The sequence below is a fragment of the Podarcis bocagei genome (genome assembly GCF_964188305.1).
Source record: "Podarcis bocagei genome assembly, chromosome: 12".
NCBI lineage: Eukaryota > Metazoa > Chordata > Lepidosauria > Squamata > Lacertidae > Podarcis > Podarcis bocagei.
Genome location: NC_138137.1, coordinates 12,867,335 through 12,889,211, shown reverse-complemented (window position 1 = coordinate 12,889,211; position 21,877 = coordinate 12,867,335). Strand labels below are relative to the sequence as shown.

The 21,877-nt window shown below is 44.0% G+C and overlaps 1 protein-coding gene across 4 annotated transcripts in view; it reads left to right on the top strand.

Annotated features, from left to right (window-relative positions):
* Positions 1-639: 639 nt before the first annotated feature.
* ZDHHC3 (zDHHC palmitoyltransferase 3) overlaps positions 640-21,877 on the top strand; it is a 48,408-nt gene continuing 27,170 nt past the window's right edge. The window contains exons 1-2 of one of the 4 annotated variants that reach the window (XM_081164886.1): positions 640-837; positions 16,955-17,098. The gene's annotated coding sequence lies outside the window, so the exon portion shown is untranslated. Of the gene's footprint in view, positions 838-3,321; positions 3,540-16,954; positions 17,099-21,877 lie in introns of those variants that run through there. The other 3 variants (XM_081164885.1, XM_081164888.1, XM_081164887.1) reach the window with 3 other exon arrangements.

Genomic DNA, 21,877 nt, shown 5'->3' with positions numbered 1-21,877 from the left:
TTTCTATGGTGAACTGCCCTGGACTCTTCTGGCAAAGGGCGGTATAAATTTATAATATAAAACAAATAACAATGAAGCAACAAAACTTTTCTTTGTAACCAGGCCTTGGGCTAAATAATAATGATAATAATAGTCATAATAGTAATGATGATAATAATAATAATAATACCAAATTACTTATACTCCGCCCATCTGACTGGGCCTCCCCAGCTACTCTGGGCGGCTTCCAACAGGATATTAAACCTCCTGCAGCCTTTTTAATGTGTTTCTTGTGTGCGTGTGAGTTTCCCGCTGGTTTTTGCTTTTATTCCGTATTTTGCGTCTTTTTCCCCTGTGGTGAACCGCCCTGGGATCTTCGAGCGAAGGGCGGGAACTAAAAAAAGGGCGGCGCTCGGAGCAGCCCGGAACGTTGGACCCGCGCACAACGCCGGGCAGCGAAGGGACGCCGCCTCTCTGGCAAGAGGAGGAATCGGATGGGGAGGGCGTGGCCTCTCTGGCAAGAGGAGGAATCGAAGGAGAGAGGGCGTGGCCTCTAGGGAAGAGGAGGAATCGGATGGGGAGGGCGTGGCCTCTCTGGCAAGAGGAGGAAGCGGATGGGGAGAGGGCGTGGCCTCTGCGCTGCTCACTTCCTGGTTCCTCCTCCTCCCCCGCCCGCCCCCGGGAGCGTGAATGTAGCGCGTTGGTGGGAGAGGAAGGTGTAGAGGCGCGCGCTTGCCGGGGCGTCGCGAGCTACCTTCCGCCGCTGGCGGGGTGGATGGAACGTCTGGCTGGGCGCTGGAAGGTTGACCCGGGAGGCGCGAGCGGTGGCGGCGGCGTGTTGCTTCATCCCCAGCCCTGGTAGGTTGAAGCGAGGCGAGTCTGGAGACCCCGGGGGCGAGGGAGGGGGCTTCCCGGGGAGGGGGAAAGAATTGGCAGGAACCGGGGGGGTTGGCAGCCGTGGGCTGCTCTGCAGCAAAGCAAATGCACGCAAGGTGTGGGTGCGCGTGTCGCGCGTGCACGTGTGAATGTGGCTCAGGAAGCCGCGGGCAGGTCCTGGGATGCTGCTTGCTGCAAGGTGAGTCGAGTGTCACACGAAGGGACCTCGCGGGCCATCTAGCCCAACCCCTTGCAAAGGCAGGGTTCTTTTGACCGATGTGGAACATACAAGGCCTCTCTCGGCATTTGCAGGCAGTCTTGGGGGCTACTGTGCCAAGTATATGCTGTACAAAACCACAAAATACATAATAAAAACAAAAAACATCAACCCAATAACCACCCCCCAAAAACCCCACTTTTTAAAAAGGCATAGGATTTTAATGTGAACCTACCTAATAGGAACTTTTTGAATCAATATGCCCCCCCATCCCCATGTGTAGAATGGGAGAGTTAATCATCATCAGTGCTTTTTTTCGGGGGGGCTCAGGGGGACGCATACCCCTAAACATTTTGTGAATCTTTGTACTTTTGTCCGTTGGCTGTATTTGCTTTTCCCGATTTGAACTATAAAATGGTGATTTTCTTGAGTCAAAATGAGAGTACCCCTAAACATTTTTTCGGAAAAAAGCAGGGGCCCTGAACATTTTGTGAATCTAAGTTTGGCCTCATTGAGGGGCAGTATTTCAATATGAGTAGGAAAAGGAGAGTATACCCCTAAACATTTTTAAAGAAGAAAAAAAGCACGGATATACCCTGCCCATCTGGCTGAGTTTCCCCTGAAGGGAGCTGAGGGTCATCTATCTCAACCCCCTGCAATACAGGAGGCCCGTACAGGGGATCAAACCCATGACCTTGGCGTTGTCAGCCCTGTGCTCTTAAACCACCTGAGCTAACCGGTTGGATTGTACTTGTTTTGGATGAAGTTTAATGGGGAAAGGGGTTGGATGAAACGCTTGAACCGCAGGCTGCTGGGCTACATTGCTTGCAATAATAATACCAGTAAGAATAATTTTATTATTTATACCCCACCCATCGGGCTGGGTTGCCCCCGCCAGCCTGGGCAGCTTGCAACACATACAAAAACGGAATAAAACACAAGAGTTATATTCTTTGGAAAAATACAGAACTACTCTGTTTCCTTTGCTAATTTTTGTTAGCAGAAGTTCACGTTCACCTGCTTGGTGATCCTGGTGGAACTATACTACCATACAAATCTACCATCTATCTGTGTTGTGTTAGTTGGTGAAGCGCTGGAATTTGGGAAGACTTTGGGTCAAACAGGGTTCGAAATTATCAAGGCATATTTTGCACCTAAAGATTCTCCATTTGCGAGCGCCTCCAAAAGTCTGGGTGCCGTTTTTGCGCTTGGCTGACACAAGAATTACTGAAATGTACGGTATGTGCTTTGAAGCTTCCAAGTTAAGGATAAACAATATATTAAGGAGTTTAACAATAAAGAGTGTTTTGAAAACTCAAGGACGGTACCAATATTTTTATTGTAAACACCAAATTAAACATGTATTAACAATTTCTGAAAAAACGTATTAACAATGTGTCACTTATGTGAATTGCTTATTAAAATAATAAATAAAAAGTGTTGCCAATTCTCCCTGCCCTTGGTGGCGACTAGACATTCACTTTTGGCACCTACAGCCCAGGTCCCAGAAACCATTTGGCTCCTAGCTTTTCTATTCCGGGTTCTAACACTCGGGTCAAATATCTGCATATTTATGAAGTTCTCTTTTTAATTTTTTTTTCATTTTTAAAACAATATTCTTATACATTCACACCCCAACCCCCAGTTTCCAATTTCTCCCTATTTTTTGCATCTAATTACATTTTTCCAATCCATATTAGCTCCTTTTTTACCTTCAGTCATATTGCAGGTGCTATAACAATCCTCCTAATGTTTTTAAGTATACACAGCGATTCTTAAGGTATTCTGTAAACTTTTCCCGCTCTTGACTGAATTTCTTGTCCTCTTGGTGCCTGATCGTCATGGTCATCTTTGTCATTTTGGCCTAGTCCATCATCTTTGTTACTCACACTTCTTTAGTTTGGACTTTTTATGTATGAAGTTCTCTTGAGTGATGTTGGACTGGTTATCATCTCTCAGCCTGTCTTGCGGGGATAAGGGACGGACTTGAGATCCCCGCAAGACCTGAGATCCTTGTTCAGAGGGCAGGAGGAAAACATAATAAACTATGTTATTAGCCCTTTAAATTCAGCGTGCTCTCAAATGGGGAAGTGTAATGATCAACATTAAGTATTGTGGTGTGGATGCTGGAACTGAAAAAAGCTCAGCCTGAACTTACTGGCAGAGGAATTGCATGTGTGCATACACACGTGACGAATTCTGTGGGACAAAAAGGACATTTCTATGAGACAAGAGCTCCAATCTCGACACGCCCTTATTGCGTAGAGGAGTGTTGCAACATTATTCGGTCTCTGCAAAGAAGAAGCCTTCTCTTCATGTACTAAGTCTATGAAGTTACTCTCTTATTTTTGAGGACCTGGGCAAATACTTATAATGGTCAGGTCTGATTTTCCTGCTGCAGTAAATTCCAGAAGATAAAAGTTATCATATTTTCCTGATAATCGGACAGCAACATGTTGCTTGAAGGGTAATTTTGTTAAATATATTCTGGATGGTGAGGTTTTTGTGTCCTCAAGGTTTGCCTGGTAAATGAATGTGTGGACCCGATAAAAGATTTCTTCTGTGTAGGTTTTTTCCTTCGTTGTTAAATTGGTGGTTGAGATGGCTGGAAGGCTTCAATAACTCAAGCAATGTTTGCAGTGCTAAGCAGCGCTTTTCTTTTATAATGCTAGGGTCAGTATTCAGATCTTGATTTGTAAACGGTTAATTGATCAGTAACCTAAATTTTAAGAGGAATGTAGAAGTTTGTCACTGTAACCAACAGTTCTTTGTTAAATGTACAGTACTCTGTAGTGCAGCCTTGAATTCTTTTCTGTTAGCATTCTTCAATATCCCAACAAAAGGTGGGGATGCTACTCTTTGGCCTCAACACTTAAAACAAATAGAAAGTTTCAGGAAGCACTTTTTTTAGATTGTTTCATCTCTCGGATTAATTTGCGATTTTTTAAGCTACGTAAATTAATTTATTGCAACGTTTTTCAAAAGGAGGCAATTGTATAAATTTGCAATAGGAGTACATTTTAAGTGGTGAAATGCTTATTTTTCCATTAAGTTTAGCAATGTATATCTGGAACTTTTCTTACTTGTACAGAGCTGTTTTATTCTTTGTTACAGCCTGTTCATGCTATCTAGACTGTGAGTAACCTTTAGTTACAGGACTTAAGATTTGCCTTTGTGTGGGATAGTAAATAACTTTATTCTGATCATCTGTCTGCTCTTTTACATGAGTGTTATTTCTTATCTGAGGTTGCAGTCCTGTGATAACACATTCTTAACCTGGGAGCAACTCTCATTGCACTTGAATTTGCATTTCAGGAGGCCATGCCTAGGATTGTGCTGTTAAAGAAACTACAGTATTCATTTTATACACACGTTCCGTTTTTGTCATTCTCCTCTAAGGTGTATTCCTGTTTTAAGTTAATTGGTTAATCGCATGAATGCAAAGAGAGAGTAGTGATCCAAAACAGGGATAGTAGAAGCATTGCCTCTGCATAATCTGGCTCCGTGTAACTTGATCACACGCAAATTAAAGTACAGTAAAAGCATGTCTGCCCTGAATTGTGATACCATAAGTGTATCACCTTTGCAAATTCTGCTGAACTAGTAGTTCCAAAAAACCTTCAGTCGACTGGTTCTGGCAGCTCCAACAGTAAACGGTTTCATATCTAGGATCACGGATAGATTTGAAGCATGTTTGGGAACAGAAGAGAAGCTATGCAGAATTTAACATATTTCGAGCCATAAATTTCCCTTGATTTGCCTATTAGAAGCAAATTTTAAGTCCCAAGACATGTTGTCTAAGGTCACATATCACTTTCCTGCAGTTCGCTTCACATCTGTTAGCCACAATAACAGTATTTGAAGGCAATTTATGTGCTGTAGTTAGTGGATGAGGCCACAACCGGAGAGGCCAAGCTCACTAGATCTCTTGGCCTGTCCTACTTCACAGGGATGTTGTGAGGCTGCCTCGAATTCTCAGCAGGAAAAGTTGGATCTAGGATGCAAATGGAACTAACAAATGTATGGAATTTAAAACAATGGAAAATAAGATTGAGAGCTCATTTTGTTCCAGGCTTTGCGTGCTGGCAAAGTTCTAAATGACCCCTATAGTATTGCACAAATACACAGATACACCAGTTTTCGTGTTGTGGCGCAGAGTTGGCCAGGGGAAAGACCGCCGTCTTGACAAACCCTCAGGCTCCTTTGGTACCTGTTCTTTGGCTTTACAATGGCTTCACAGAGCAGTTTCACAGGATAGTTACACAGCGTATGAATTAATAGATTTTAGTATCTTAAGGCTAGAGTAAGCGTTAAATGAGATGAGTACGACGAGTAAATTGCTTTTCATTTGGCTGTACAATGTGTTTGCATAGAAGTAGCTAGGCGGTATTTTGTATCCCCATTATCTTTAATTTCACTCTGTTAAAGCAATTTCTGCTTGCAGGAATGTGTTTACAGTGGTACCTTGGGTTAAGTACTTAATACGTTCTGGAGGTCCGTTCTTAACCTGAAACTGTTCTTAACCTGAAACACCACTTTAGCTAATGGGGCCTCCTGCTGCCGCTGCGCCGCCACAGCACAATTTCTGTTCTCATCCTGAAGCAAAGTTCTTAACCCGAGGTACTATTTCTGGGTTAGCGGAGTCTGTAACCTGAAGCATGTATGTAACCTGAGGTACCACTGTACTGCCTTTTCAGCCCAGTTATGGCAATCGGATGTAATAGGACGTTTCTTATGATCCCTCCGGTAGTCATAAACCAGTAGGTTTCTGAAGTAATACAGTGATTTCTTCTGAAGCTACAGGTGAATATAGTAGCTTTCCTGAAAGATAATGACCAGTCCTGTATGTGGCATAACCTAATATGCAAAGAAACACACAGGGTGATACTTCTCATAAAAAGTAGCAGTGATGGAAATTTGCCAGGCGCGTTTTGTGACTGGCACGGGTCCAATTTTGACCACGTGGAGATCTCTGGATGCCAGGTTGCCGACTGACCTCTCCCTCTGGCCAGCCCCTCCATCTTTCTTCAGCAGGTCAGCAGAAGAGCTTACTTACTGCATTAATCATAATAATCATAATAATAACAATAATTTATTATTTATACCCCGCCCATCTGGCTGGGCTTCCCCAGCCACTCTGGGCGGCTTCCAAAAAAACATTAAAATACTGCAATATATCAAACACTAAAAGCTTCCCTAAAGACGGCTACCTTCAGATGTCTTCTAAAAGTCTGGTAGTTGTTGTTCTCTTTGACATCTGGTGGGAGGGCGTTCCACAGGGCAGGTGCCACTACTGAGAAGGCCCTCTGCCTGGTTCCCTGTAACTTGGCTTCTCGCAGCGAGGGAACCGCCAAAAGGCCCTCGGCTCTGGACCTCAATGTCCAGGCAGAACGATGGAGGTGGAGACGCTCCTTCAGATATACTGGGCCGAGGCCATTTAGGGCTTGAAAGGTCAGCACCAACACTTGAATTGTGCTCGGAAACGTACTGGGAGCCAATGTAGGTCTTTCAAGACCGGTGTTATATGGTTATATATCCCGCCTTTTTCTCCAAGCAGTACATGGTTCACCCCACTCCTCAGTTAATACCTAGGAAAACCCTGCGAGGTGGATTAAAAGACTGCGACTGGAGAAACGTCACCCTCAGTTTCACGGCTGAGTGGGGATTTCAACCCTGATCTCCCAGGTCCTAGTTTGACACTCTAACCCAGGGGTCAGCAACCTTTTTCAGCCGTGGGCCGGTCAACTATCCATCAGACCATGTGGCTTGGCCGGACTATATTTTGAAAAATAATAATGAACGAATTCCTATACCTCCCATTCCAACAAACAAAATTAACTCTCTCACTATCGCTGCTGCAAACAGTTACCGATGCAGCATAAAGGGATAATTGAAGAGAGGCAAGGTTAATTTTTAAAATTATTTTTATTTATTCAATTTATACAATTTCGCTAACGTACTGGGAGTTAAATACCAATGGTACGTCATCTTCATAAAATTTTATTTCAGTGTATAACAGCGCTTTGTGACACTTTCATTCTGGCAGGTGCTTGAACTGAAAGCCCTGATGCAAACTGCCCATAAGCAGCTCAAGCACCTGCCAGAATGAAAGTGTCAGAAAGCGCTGTTATACACTGAAATAAAATTATATAAAGATGATGTACCATTGGTATTTAACTCCAAGTAAGTTCTCTTGGGTCTCTAGTACAGGGGTCAGCAACCTTTTTCAGCCGTGGGCCGGTCCACCATCCCTCAGACAGTGTGGGGGGCCAGACTATATTTTTTTGGGGGGGAAATGAACGAATTCCTACGCCCCACAAATAACCCAGAGATGCGTTTTAAAGAAAAGCACACTGGCTTCCTGGAGCACTTTTGCTATGGGGCAGCTGTATAAACTAAGCAGGTGAAGAAACACGGGGAAAGCAAAATGTCACTTAGAGAAGGATCTGAAATATTTTCCTTGAAGCTTGAGTTTGGTTTATTCTGCGTTGTTTAAATGTGTTGTAAACCACTTTTGAGGTTTTTTCCTTTAAAATATAAAGCAATATAGAAATGAACACTATTATTAGTATTATTGTTGTTGTCATTATTATTATGGCAGCACCTAGACATTCCGTTGTGGCAGCTGGAACCTAGGTTTAAGGTACCATTTGTGGATTAGCTTATATATCTAACACTGATCAGTAAACAGATTCAGTAAAAGCTACAAAGCAGTATATGATTTTTAGGGGGGTGGGATTAGCAAAGCACTAGGGAAGGATAAACAGGCAGTTGATGATAAAGGAAGATTCAGCAGTACAATGCATTATGTACCAATGGAAATCTACATACAGCCACACCTTGGAAGTTGAACGGAATCTGTTCCGGAAGTCCGTTCGACTTCCAAAATGTTCAGAAACTAAAGCGCGGCTTCTGATTGGCTGCAGGAAGCTCCTGCAACCAATCGGAGGCCCTTTCAGACGTTTGGGTTCCAAAGAATGTTCGCAAACCGGAACAGTTTGCGGCGTTCGGGAGCCAAAACATTTGACTTGCAAGGCGTTCGGGATCCAAGGTACGACTGTATGCGGACATGGTCTCAGAACACTTGATCAATATTTTGGACATCGCCTTAAATCACACAGATGTGTCAAACCCTGGTTAGCAGATTCTGCAGAAGAGTTGAGAATTCAAGGAGAGAGCACCTTTGTGATTCTTGCTGCACCCTCAGATGGCCGGTGAATAGAGGAGATTTAATTACAGGAGATAACTTATCTCTGGTCTTCTCCGCAACTCTGGACAATGAAGGCTTTATTACCTTGCTTTGCTATGACTGGTTAAGAGATATACCAGTGGCTAGATGTTACACCCTGCTGCATCTGTTTCCAATTGCAATAGTTTGGAAAACAGGGTTTTCTGTTTCTGATAAATCCAGGAGCACAGGGAGAAGATATCCTCCTGTGTTTTTAAACTGCTCATTTCGATCAAGTTTTTGTCTCGCCAGAGTGGTGCATCTCTGGTTATCTCCTGCTTGGACTACTGCAATGTGCTCTATGTGGGGCTACCTTTGAAACTGCAACTAATCCAGAATGTGGCAGCCAGACTGGTGACTGGGAGTGGCCGCCGAGACCATATAACACTGGTCCTGAAAGACCTATATTGGCTCCCAGTACATTTCCAAGCACAGTTCAAAGTGTTGGTGCTGACCTTTAAAGCCCTAAACGACTTTGGCCTTGTATAGCTGAAGGAGCATCACACCCATCGTTCAGCCTGGACACTGAGGTCCAGCGCCGAGGGCCTTCTGGCGGTTCCCTCCCTGCGAGATGTGAGGTTACAGGGAACCAGGCAGAGGGCCTTCTTGGTAGTGGCACCCACCCTGTGGAACGCCCTTCCATCAGATGTCAAGGAAATAAATAACTACCTGACTTTTAGAAGACATCTGAAGGCAGCCCTGTTTAGGGAAGCTTTTAATGTTTGATGTTTTATTGTGTTTTTAATATTCGGTTGGGAGCCGCCCAGAGTGGCTGGGGAAACCCAGTCAGATAGGCGGGGTATGTATGTATGTTTGTATAAATATTCTTCTTCTTCATGACAATTGAGTTTACATATACAGTCATGCCTTGGGTTACAGCTGCTTCGGGTTGCGTTTTTTTGGGTTACGCACCCGTCGAAACCCGGAAGTACCAGAACAGGTTACTTCCGGGTTTCGGCTGTCGCGCATTCACAGAAGCACTAAATTACGCTTTGCGCATGTGCAGAAGCACCGAATTGCAACCCGTGCGTGCGCAGATGCACTGCTGCGGTTTGCGAACGTGCATCCCACATGGATCATGTTCACAACCAGAGCGTACACTGTACAGTGTTACCTCGGGTTACAGACGCTTCCGGTTACAGACTCCGCTAATCCAGAAATATTACCTCGGGTTAAGAATTTTGCTTCAGGATGAGAACAGAAATTGTGCAGCGGCAGCTGAAGTGGTACCTCAGGTTAAGAACAGTTTCAGGTTAAGAACGGACCTCCAGAACAAATTAAGTTCTTAACCTGAGGTACCGCTGTATTATACTGATTCTCCAACGGCACACATGGAATACATAGCAGTCTTGCCCGCATGGCAGTTTTCCTGCCACTCTGTATGAAAAATACATAATTCCAAAACCTTTCATTTACTACTTAACCCCACCTACAGGGTATAGGTTATTAACCTAGGAGATAACAGTTTGCATTGGTGATTCCGAGAGCTAATATTTAATTCTACCCTCCTACTCAAGAAGTACAGCTTTCCAAACGTCTTGTTAAAAAATGGGTACGTTCTGCAACTTGCTCCTGCTATGGATTATTCTGTTGCTGCCTTGGGTGCTTCTGGAACATGACTGAATCATTTACAGGCATTTCAGAGGCACCACGAGTCTTGTTTTCTGATGCTTTTTGCGTTGTTGTGTGTAACTGCGTCTTTTGAAGTAATAAAACTCAAACCCTATAAAAATGCGGCACTCATGCATCTAGCTGCGCAACTGTCTGAATGTGCCTGAAATTCCAGAATCGTTGTGGTACAGAAGACCTTAGCATTAAGCTGTATGTTATACAGTGCAGAAACCAATGTATTTGGGTGGCAGGGTTTGTCTGTTTTTTTAAAAAAAGAAAGTTGGTCCTCATCCTTATGCTGTTAATCTCTCCACTTCCTTCAAAGTTTTACAGTATTTGTGGAAATGAGGAGATGTAGAGCTTGTGCAGTGGAAATCAGTTTTCTACAGCTTGTCACATCATAGCCATATTTCCTGCTCCCAGTCTGTTGATTAGACAATTAAACTTGGAGGCTAAGTAGAATAACGCTTGACTCTGAAGTCCAAAGATTTAAAAATCTTTTTTTTCTTTTCTTAAGGGTTGTTACTTTTAAATACAGTGCTTCTGTTTGCATGCTTCCTTCAGAAATACTGTATACGTGTTTTATTTTTTATTTTTTACCCCAAGCTTGTTGCTGCATAACAACAATCACAAAGTTATATTCTGCCTCTATAGAGTATTGGCTTGAGAGTAGATTTATATGCACAAATTTTGGCTCTAGGTCTGTCTGATTTGTGAAGATAATCAGATCTGTTCAGATAGCACAGCAGTATTCATGTGGGCAAATAGAAAAAAATAAAGTGTAGCATCTTGCCCCCCATCCAAACAATGACTATCATCAGTGCAGGTAAAAAAAAAAAAATTGAATTTTAATTTTTATCATCTACAACACTGTTTAATTTATTTTATAGTACAGTACATTGTTTATTGATTTCATTTTATGGATCCATGGTCTCGTTAAATAGTAAAATTCATGTTAAATTGCTGTTTTAGGGGTTGTTTTTAAAAGTCTGGAACGTGTTGATCCATTTTGCATTACAGTGGTACCTCAGGTTAAGTACTTTATTCGTTCCGGAGGTCCGTTCTTAACCTGAAACTGTTCTTAACCTGAAGCACCACTTTAGCTAATGGGGCCTCCCGCTGCTGCTGCGCCTCCAGAGCACAATTTCTGTTCTCATCCTGAAGCATAATTCTTAACCCGAGGTACTACTTCTGGGTTAGCGGAGTCTGTAACCTGAAGCGTATGTAACCCGAGGTACCACTGTACTTTCTATGGGCAAGTGTGCTTTGGTTTTGGAACGGACTCCAGGAACAGATTAAGTTTGAGAACCAAGGTACCACTGTACTAGTTGTTGGAGCTTGAATACAAAGCAAAGTTGTCTATCCTCTGACTGGTTGCTGTGAGAAACTTGATGCTAGACTAGATGTTCTGATACAGTAGGATTGCTGTTATGCCTAAAAAAAAGCGCACACATTTGAGCTATTGGCACCGTTCACAAACTCTTGGTAGATCACAGAGTTTGGGGCGTTTCTTAAATGTAAATGAAGGCACTTGCCTCAACTTGAGGTATATTTATGGGGATGTTTGCTCTGCTGGGTTCTCTCTCTCTCTCTCTCTCTCTCTCTCTCTCTCTCTCTCTCTCTCGTGGTTGGAATAATTAGTTGTACCAACAAGTAATGAGTTGCTGCTACACTTGCATCTCATTTTATGGTGGTTTCCCATTCCGTTTTGCACAATTCAGAGGTTAAGGGAGTATCCTGGCAGGCTCATGGTTCACCTGCCAGCCATAGGCACCTGGAAATCCCACGAAGACAAGCAGGTTGGCAAAAGTGAGATGAAATCTGTATTAGCCGTGTTAGAAGCAAAGCCCTTTCCTCTGCAGCCGGCCCAGAAATGGAGCAGATTTGCAGAATATTGCTCTGTTGCTTTGCCACTAATCCACTTGGTAGAAGACTCTTTCATGTTGACTGTAGAGGAGGAAGATAGGTTTCCTTTCTCCATATTCAGCATGGAAACACAGGCTGCTAATCCCTTGGTAGGCTAGAGGAATTGTTTGCAGGCTAGTTACCTTCTTTTGGCTTATTCGCAAGGTTTGATTTTGGCTTATTCGCAAGGTTATGCTCCGGGGATGCCCTCAGGACCTGGAGTCCTAGAGGATACAGTGGTGCCTCACAAGACGAAAAGAATCCGTTCTGTGATTCTCTTTGTCTAGCGGTTTTTTCGTCTTGCGAAGCAAGACCATTGACAGATTAGCGGATTAGGGCTATTAGCAGCTTTTAGCGGCTTATCTGCTGATTGGATCAGCTGATTAGCGGCTTAGGAAAAGGGGGGAACGGGAAAAAACCAGCAGGAACTCGCAAGACATTGTCGTCTTGCGAAGCAAGCCCATAGGAAATTCGTTTTGCGAAGCACCTCCAAAACGGAAAACTCTTTCGTCTAGCGAGTTTTCCGTCTTGCGAGGCATTCGTCTTGCGGGGCACCACTGTAAAGCTTTTTACCAAAACACTTGTCCAGGAGAGTGGGATTCAATGTGCAATATAGGAGCAACAAAGCCAAGGACAAGCACAGAGAATTACCGTATTTTTTGCTCTATAAGGCTCACTTTTTCCCTCCTAAAAAGTAAGGGGAAATGTGTGTGTGTGTGTGTTATGGAGCGAATGCAGGCTGCGCAGCTATCCCAGAAGCCAGAACAGCAAGAGGGATTGCTGCTTTCGCTGTGCAGCGATCCCTCTTGTTCTGGCTTCTGAGATTCAGAATATTTTTTTTCTTGCTTTCCTCCTCCAAAAACTAGGTGCGTCTTATGGTCTGGTGCGTCTTATAGAGCGAAAAATACGGTACTTTAGTTCCCAGATATTATCGGAAGAAGAGCCCAAGGCATTATGGAGAACAGCAGCAACTGACCAAAGATAGACATAATATTTTACAAGGACAGGGAGAAACATCAAGGGCAGAATAAATTGCCACAACACAAGAACAACAAAGAGAGAGTTTGAATACCTTACCTCTAGGACTATAAATCATTTAAGGTGTTAATGCGAATGGAAGTCGTTAAAATTGCAGCTGCGGTATAAGGGTTTGTGATTCTGACTGGAAGTGTAATGGAAATTTATAAGATTTTGGAACGCAGAAATAGAGTAAATCGCCAAACCATCAATTCTCCCACCTAAATTGTACAATTTGGCTTTTGAGTGATTGGCATTATTAATGGTAGCATCATTTGGCATTGTTGTAATGGGGCTTTTATTGCACTATTGTAATTGAAAACTAATAAAAAACAGAAAACAAAACATGATCGGGAAACAATCTAATATTTCACCAAGAAGTGAAAGACTTATGTTGTTTCTAGCAACTGGAAAGTTCAAGAGGGAGGCTTTATTTTTTAAATTTTGTTTTTTATTAAAGAAGTTCATTAGAGTTCTTTCTACAGATCATTCATGTTTGATGTGAGTCACCAGTGTTATAGGCAGTATAAAGTTGGGGGAGAAGACAGGTGGAGAAGTAAACTTTCATTCTTCTACATAGTGTATGCGTAAGGTTTTGTGCCAGTGTCACGTGGGTAGGTTCTATTCATTTGTTGGTTTTTGTTGAAGAGGGAGGCGTTATACCAGGGATCAGTAACCTAAGGCCCATGGGCCGGAAGCGCCCCGTGGAGGTCGTTTGACTGGCCCACGAGCCACCCCTGAACCGAGTTTCCCGCTCATGCACAGCGCTAAACCGGCGCAGCGCAGCACGTGGATTCGCTTCTGCAGCGCCGAAAATCGCATCTGTGCATGCACAGACACTGAAAATCACACCTGCGCAGATGCCGAAAAACATGCACGCGCAATCCGGCCCATGGTGGGATCTCCACGGGACTCATCGGCCCAGGCATAATAAACCCTGCTTTATACAGTCAAACGGAATCCGTTCCGGAAGTCGGTTCGACTTCCAAAACGTTCGGAAACCAAAGTGCGGCTCCTGCAGCCAATCGGAAGCTGCGTTGGATGTTTGGCTTCCAAAAGAAGGTTTGCAAACCGGAACACTCACTTCTGGGTTTGTGGCATTTGGGAGCCAAAATGTACGAGTTCCAAGGCATCCGGGATCCAAGGTACGACTGTATATTCTTACTGCCTAAGTCACACCTCCTGGCAGTGAAGGCACACATCTTACTCATTGACCCGGATGACCCATCAAGTGGATCCTCAGCACGCAAGACGTGTTTGCAAACTTTTTTCAGAAGCTGAACATGCTCCGTTTGAGTGTCATTCTGAGGTCTGTCTGTTTTTGCTATTTTGTGTTTTTGCGGCTCTTTTCGTTTTGTTTTTGTGAATGTGTGGAACCCAGTTCAGCTACTGATTGATGGATTGTGTGACTGCAGTACATTGTTTATTGCTTTCATTTTATGGATACATGGTCTCGTTAGATAGTAAAATTCATGTTAAATTCATGCTTTGGTGGTTGTTTTTAAAAGACTGGAGCGGATTAATCCATTTTGCATTACTTTGTATGGGAAAGCACGCCTTCGTTTTGGAACGCTTTGCTTTTGGAACGGACTTCCGGAAGGGATTAAGTTTGAGAACCAAGGTACCGCTGTACCATATAAGTGAACACAGTTTATACCAAGCACCCTGTTCTGGGCTGCTACGCATTTTACAGAAAAAACTAGTCCCTGTATTTATGCCATAGATTTTCTGCAATTTGTTTTGAGTTTTTTTGAAGGATCTGAACAATCTTGTACGTGGGAGTCGTGTTTGCTCAAGGCCTCTTGAGTAAATTTATTTTCAGACAAAATGTTCTTTAAATTTTACAGAAAAGACATGATCATTTCGTAGTGGAGGTATAGGAATCCCATCTTTTTCTGTGCCCTATGAAGCACTTCTTAATTCCAAGCAGATTATTGTTTTATATTGTACATAAAAAATTTAAATACTGAACGTATAAAAAGCCATTTAAAAATAAAATAAAAGGCCAACTAGCACAGAGGGGGGAAACCGTGTACATAAAAATGGGGAGCTTGTGTCTCTTAACAAAGCATTGATCTCGGAGTCAGTAAAAGCAAATTTCAACTAGCCGTTCTTAAAAAGCAGATGGAAGGGATTATGATGATGATGATGATGATGATGATGATTATTTGCATGGGCCACCCTGTGTGTTTTTGCAGCAGAAAAATAAAACAGATTTTCCTATAGACAAGCTGACGTTTACCCACTGAGTCTGTTCTAAAATGAAGCAAAGAAGCAGGACACTGTTAATTAAGCTATAAATATCTAGACTGCTTGGGGAGGACTCAAGCTACAAAGCAGTGATTGGGAAAGTAGGTGAGCATCTTTGGAAATATGAAAAATCAAAGAGCAGGAGACTTCTGCATCTTCAGGGCTTGAGCTGGCAATGGGATTGGCCCTGATACGTTGGAGTTGTTGTTGTCGTTTAGTCGTTTAGTTGTGTCCAACCAGCGGCGTAGCGTGGGTTGTCAGCACCCGGGGCAAGGTAAGTAATTTGCGCCCCCTAACCCCTAACCTGCCGCCGCTGCCAGCTTCTTCTTGCTGCTGCCTGGTCTGGTCTGGTGTGGTTCTCTCCCGCACTCAGCGCTGCGCTGGGCGGCCGCTGCACTGTCCCTCCCCCAGATAGTCCCTCGCTCTCTCTCCGCACCGCACGCCTGGCACCCACCCCCTCCACAGTGGGCGGCGACCCGGCGGCTCGGATCGGATTCGCACAGCCAGCACTGCAGTGAGAGAGAGTGAGTGAGCCAGGTAGGGGCAGAGAGCTGCGAGTGCGAGCGCGCCCCCCAGATGTTGTGCCCTGTGCGGCCGGCCCCCCCTGCACCCCCCACGCTAATCCACTGTGTCCAACTCCTTGTGACCCTATGGACCAGAGCACACCAGGCACTCCTGTCTTCCACTGCCTCCCGCAGTTTGGTCAAACTCATGCTGGTAGCTTCGAGAACACTATCCAACCATCTCGTCCTCTGTCGTCCCCTTCTCCTTATGCCCTCCATCTTTCCCAACATCAGGGTCTTTTCCAGTGAGTATTCTCTTCTCATGAGGTGGCCAAAGAATTGGAGCCTCAGCTTCAGGATCTGTCCTTCCAGTGAACACTCAGGGCTGATTTCCTTCAGAATGGAGAGGTTTGATCTTCTTGCAGTCCATGGGAGTCTCAAGAGTCTCCTCCAGCACCAGAATTCAAAAGCATCCATTCTTCTGCGATCGGCCTCTTTTATGGTCCAGCTCTCACTTCCATGCATCACTACTGGGAAAACCATAGCTTTAATGATACCTTGGAGAGCTGCCACTAACTAAGAGTAGACAATATTGGGTTGGGTGGTAGAGCAGTACTTTAATATAAGGTGCTTTTGTGCGTTCATTCTTGAAGATGGAACTAAGTAGGGGTCAAGTTACTTGTTATATTAGCTGCATGGTTAGTAGCCACATCAGGAGGTTTAAATTTTTTAAGACCTAGATGTGTCGATTTCCCAATTTTCATTGGCCCTGTCGCTTCCCAGCCACGATCCCAACTAAAATCACCTCCTCCTTTCCCACTGCAGTTAATCTTTTAGAAAAATCTCTTAACAGTATAGCCAACTGAAGACTTATTCTGTGGCACTGCATATCAGACGACGGGTTCTGTGATTTTCCTATACCTGGCTTTCTGGGAAAATGAAGTGACTACAATAGAAAGGAAGGCAGCACCCAAAATAGCAAAAACCCTAAATAAATAAAACAAAAGAGAGAGAGATATTACCCTCTGTTGGGTATTAAAGGAGAGTTTATTGATATATTTGCTATGTTAACTAATACCCTTTGCAAGCACCTGTTGCTATTTGTGAACTTGTTACTCCAAATTCGGCGATGCAGAGATTCTGGATTCTTGAATGCAAGCAGTTGGTCTCAGAAAAGTTTAAGCATGCATGCTAGTGGCAAAACTGACTTATTTAAAAGCAAATTGGCTTTAGTTCCAAGCCGGCCGACTATTTGGGCATCCGTGTGTGTGCACCTATGTTATGTCAACAAAGGCGCTGTTGAAGGCTAACAGTTGCAGGAAAGGAAATACCTTGGTGAACATTTAGATCATTTTTATATCTTCTCAGGAATGGCCAGCTTCTCCCCAGCCAAGATGCGGAGGATCAAAGGCTCCTTGGTGATATTATCCTTATCAGGCCCAGAAGTTTGATGCCCCCTTCTCCCCATCCCACAGCCAAAGGTCCTAGCTGGCCCTGTATCCTGGTTGCTAGGTAACCCTTTACATTCGGTTTTGTACTATATTTTGGAGGCTGGATGTTTGTGGTTAATTGGTAGTGGCTTTTAGCGATATTAAAATGTTTTGGTGTTTTTTTTTTAAGACATGAGAGTAGGTTCCAGACTTGCAGCCATTACCTACTGAGCCTTGAATTAATTTGCTTTTACTCAGTGTAATTGAAAAAGCAAGGTTTATACGGTGACTAGGAATGTTTGTCTTTCTTCTGGCATTCCACACAGGTGGTTGTTTTTTTAAGCTGGTGGTTGTATTTGAATTCCTAACCCCTAACCTTCATGTTTGCGAGGAGATACGGTGAAAAATATGCAGGAATCCCAGTATTCCACAAGCAGGATGTAAGTGCTACAAATGTTTGATGTATTACGGTATTTTAATATTTTGTTGGAAGCCGCCCAGAGTGGCTGGGGCAGCCCAGCCTGATGGGCGGGGTAGAAATTATTTATTTATTTATTTATTTATTTATTTATTTATTTATTTATACATACATACATACATACATACATACATACATACATACCCCACCCATCTGGCTGAGTTTCCCCAGCCACTCTGGGCAGCTCCCAATCAAGTGTTAAAAACAATACAGCGTTACATCTTAAAAACCTCCCTGAACAGGGCTGCCTTAAGACGTCTTCTGAATGTCAGGTGGTTGTTTATCTCTTTGACAGCTGATGGGAGGGCGTTCCACAGGGCGGGCGCCACTACTGAGAAGGCCCTCTGCCTGGTTCCCTGTAACCTCACTTCTCACAATGAGGGAACCGCCAGAAGGCCCTCGGCGCTGGTTCTCAGTGTTGTTGTTGTTGTTGTTGTTGTTGTTGTTGTTGTTGTTGTTGTTGTTACAGTTGTACCTCGGGTTACATACGCTTCAGGTTACAGACTCTGCTGCCCCAGAAATATTGCTTCAGGTTAAGAACTTTGCTTCAGGATGAGAACAGAAATCGTGCTCTGGCGGCACGGCAGCAGCGGGAGGCCCCATTAGCTAAAGTGGTGCTTCAGGTTAAGAACAGTTACAGGTTAAGTACAGACCTCCGGAACGAATTAAGTACTTAACCTGAGGTACCACTGTACTACTACAGCACCCTCTCTACAGGTGATTGTGCAAAAATCACCTTTGTTGTATTCTGGCTTTTCCAGCTTCTTTAGATCATTCTAAGTTCTACTGTTATATGAGAGGAAGAAAAACTCCCTTCTCCCTACACCATGGAAAATTTTATACACTTCTCTCATAGCCTGCACTTAAGTCCAAATGTTGTAACCTTTCCTCGTAGGGGAGTTGCTCCAGCCCCCAGTTTGGGCTACCCTTTTCTGAAACTTTCCAGCTTTTACAACAGCCATTTTGAGATGCGGCAACCGGAGCTGAACACAATATTCACAGCGCAGTCACACCATGAATATTGGCAGTTTTACTTTCAATCTAATGATCCCTAATGTGGAATCTTTTCACGGCTGCCATTCACTTGGTCGACATCTTCATCAAGCGATCTGCCACAACTCCAAGATACTTTCCCTGGTGACTTCATATGCCGGAAGCGTCTAGGTGAAGTCATGTGTTACTTGCCCTAGTGAACATCAGTTTGCACTCTCTTACATTGAACTGCATTTCTGATTTTAGCGCCCATTCATCCAGTTTGGAGAGGTCCTTTTTGGATTAAACCACCCAGAACAGCAAACCAAGCTATCCCATTCCTAACCCCCAAATGCCAATCATTTAAAAACAAGTTTAAAAAGCGCCAGCCCCAATACAGACCCTTGGGAACCCCAATTCTCACACCCTTCCTTTGAGAGAACTGCCATTTTCCCCCTACTCTTGAGACTTCCAATTCTTTAACCAGTTACTGCTTAACCCTTATTGATGTGCTTATTGATACTCTAATAGTACAGTGGAACCTCGGGTTATGTTACCCTCAGGTAATGCAAACTTTGGGTTGCAAAAGAGGCAATCCCAGAACTGTTTTGCCGCTGGTGCATGCGCAGAAGCCATCCTCCGGTTGCGAAAACATCGGGATACGGCCGGACCTCCAGAACGGATCCCGTTTGCAACCAGAGGTACCACTGTACTCTGAAAGAACAAGACCTAACTCTGTGTAAGCCATGATGTTTCTTCTCCTGCAAGACGTTTTCTATATGCTTGCTGATTATATCTTTAATAATGCTTTCCACCAGTTTTCCTGGAACAAACACCAAGCTAATGCCTGTAATTTCCTGGGATCCACTTCTAAAAGTTGGTGTTCCGCCACTGGTTTTTAGTCCTTGCCAGTCGTAGGGGCGAATTACATATTTTTGTTAGAAAACGAGCAATTTCACATTTGAGTTCCTTTAAGAACTCTTGCGAGAATATCATCTGGAACTGTTGATTTGTTGGTTTTTAATTTGTCAGCAAGGCCTGGAATTCTGTCTCGATCGTCACTAATTCCTCGTGAGAAAATTAGGCATGGAGATTTCACTGTCAGCTTTCTCAGTCGGGGATGTTGTAGGTGCATCATAATGATTTGTCGGATGGAAAAGGACGGTTATTATCCCAATAATTTCAGTCACTTTTAAGGCACTTTCGGCTACGGTCAATATGTACCCTGACTTTTTAAAAAGTCATTAAAATGCTTGCTGCCTAGAGACAGGCACTGCTTTCAATGGAGACTGTTCGTTCTTCTGCCAAGACTTTCTGATTTTCTTTTCTCTTCCTCTTAAAGAAGTCTTTGCTCTTCATGACTGTATTATTTGATTCTAGGCAGCTCTGCCCTTCAAACTGCATTATCTTGATGTTACTCATTCTTCCAACAGCTCTGTGTGAGGTGTTACATAACTAATACTGCAGTATTAATATAGGTGGAGGAACAGGAATGAGTTCCAGTGATTTGCTCAAACCACAAAGTGCTTCTTGCTTCTCGCTTTAAGAATTGGTGCTCCCAGAAGGTCACCCTTGTATTTTGACACCATAAAGTGAAACGGTTGATAATCCATAACTGGATCGGAGAAGGACTACGGCGCTGTAAGGCTAAAAGCAGGCAAGAGTTTGAAACAGTGGTTTGAAGGCACTTCGCTTACCCACACCTACGGCATTTTCCCCCAGTGTTGAATCTGGTCAAACAGGTTGGGGAGGTTTTGGGGAAAGAGCCCCAGCTCCCTTCATTGGCTTGGTAGATGATTTCCTGATTGTTAGGTATATAGCTTTGGAGTCTCCAGACAAGAGACTGGAGACACCTTTTCCCAGCCTTGGCTTTCCCAGATGTTCTTGGAAGTGCAGCTCACAGCCGACATGGTCAGTGGCAGGGGGTTATGGGCATTTTGGTCAAGCAACACCCAGAGGAGCCAAGGTTGGGGAAGGCTGATTTAGACTAGTAGTAGTAGTGGGACGCGGGTGGCGCTGTGGGTTAAACCACAGAGCCTAGGACTTGCCAATCAGAAGGTCGGTGGTTCGAATCCCCGCGACGGGGTGAGCTCCCATTGCTCGGTCCCTGCTCCTGCCCACCTAGCAGTTCGAAAGCACATCAAAGTGCAAGTAGATAAATAGGTACCACTCCAGCGGGAAGGTAAACGGTGTTTCAGTGTGCTGCTCTGGTTTGCCAGAAGTGGCTTAGTCATGCTGGCCACATGCCAGCCAATAAAGCGAGATGAGCGCTGCAACCCCAGAGTCGGTCACGACTGGACCTAATGGTCAGGGGTCCCTTTACCTTTAGTAGTAGTAGTAGAGGAGCCAAGGTTGGGGAAGGGTGATTTAGAGGAGGAGGAGGAGGAGGAGGAGTAGTAAATAAATTATTTATTTATTTATTTATACATACATACATACATACATACATACATACATACCCCTCCCATCTGGATGGGTTTCCCCAGCCACTCTGGGCGGCTTCCAACCAAATATTACAAACAATACAGCGTCAGACATTAAAAACTTCCCTTCAGTTGTCTTTTAAAAGTAAAATTGTTTATTGCCTTGACATCTGCTGGGAGGGCGTTCCACAGGTGCCACTACTGAGAAGGCCCCCTGCCTGGTTCCCTGTAACCTCACTTCTCGCAGGGAGGGAACCGCCAGAAGGCCCTCAGCACTGGACCTCAGTGTCCAGGCTGAACGATGGGGGTGGAGACGCTCCTTCAGGTATACTGGACCGAGGCCATTTAGGGCTTTCAAGGTCAGCACCAACACTTTGAATTGTGCTTGGAAACGTACTGGGAGCCAATGTAGGTCTTTCAAGACCGGTGTTATGTGGTCTCGGCAGCCGCCCCCAGTCACCAGTCTATCTGCTGCATTCTGGATTAATTGCAGTTTCCGAGTCACCTTCAAAGGTAGCCCCACATAGAGCGCATTGCAGTAGTCCAAGCGGGAGATAACTAGAGCATGCACCACTCTGGCAAGACAGTCTGTGGGCAGGTAGGGTCTCAGCCTACATACCAGATGTGGCGCTAATAAACAGCTGCCCTGGACACAGAATTGACCTGTACCTCCATGGACAGCTGTGAGTCCAAAATGACTCCCAGGCTGCACACCTGGTCCTTCAGGGGCACAGTTACCCCATTCAGGATCAAATCGATTTAAATCAAATCGATTTAAATCACAATTTAAATCACTAGTTGGTGAGACTTGATTTAAATCATTTTTTTACAGAAAGGCTCAGTCTTGCTGGTATAATCTTAATATTTACAGCCAGATGAAGGTTTCATTTTTTGGAATAATAAATTTTCAGAGTAGTTTTTAGTTATATAAAAAAATACTGATTTGGTTGTACTATTAGAAACACATAGACCGATAATTAAGAAATTA